This window comes from Mastomys coucha, chromosome X (assembly GCF_008632895.1).
Source record: "Mastomys coucha isolate ucsf_1 chromosome X, UCSF_Mcou_1, whole genome shotgun sequence".
Classification (NCBI taxonomy): Eukaryota; Metazoa; Chordata; class Mammalia; order Rodentia; family Muridae; genus Mastomys; species Mastomys coucha.
Window position 1 is genome coordinate 132,074,568 of NC_045030.1, and position 677 is coordinate 132,075,244.

The following is a 677-nucleotide window of genomic DNA, read 5'->3' on the forward strand; positions in this document are numbered from 1 at the left end:
TGTTTGGATCTGTACCCCATTTATAATTGTGTTATTTGGTTTCTTATTGTCAAGTTTCTTGAGTTTTTTATATATTTTGGACATTAGTCCACAGTTGGATGTGGGGCTGATGAAGATCTTTTCACATTCTGTAGGCTGTTCTTTTGTTGTTTTGATGGTGTCCTTTGTCTTACCACTTATCATTTGTTGATCTTAGTTCCTGAGCTGTTGGTGTTCTTTTCAGGAAGTTGTCTCCTGTATCAATGTGTTCAAGTTTATTCCTTACTTTATTTTCTATCAGATTTGGTATATTTGGTTATAAATTGAGGTGATTGATCCACTGGGACCTGAGTTCTGTGCAGAGTGATAGATACGAATCTACTTGTATTCTTCTATATGCAGACATCCAGTTAGACTAGCACCATTTGTTGAAGAAACTTTCTTTTTTCCACAGGATGGTTTTGTCTTCTTTGTCAAAAGTTAAGTATCTGGCCAAGCAGTGGTGGCACACACCTTCAATCCCAGCACTTGGGAGGCAGAGACAGGTGGATTTCTGAGTTCGAGTCCAGCCTGGTCTACAAAGTGAGTTCCAGGACAGCCAGGGCTACACAGAGAAACCCTATCTCGGGGAAAAAAAAAGTTAAGCGTCTGTAAGTGCACAAGTTTATTTCTGGGTATTTGATTTAATGCCATTTATC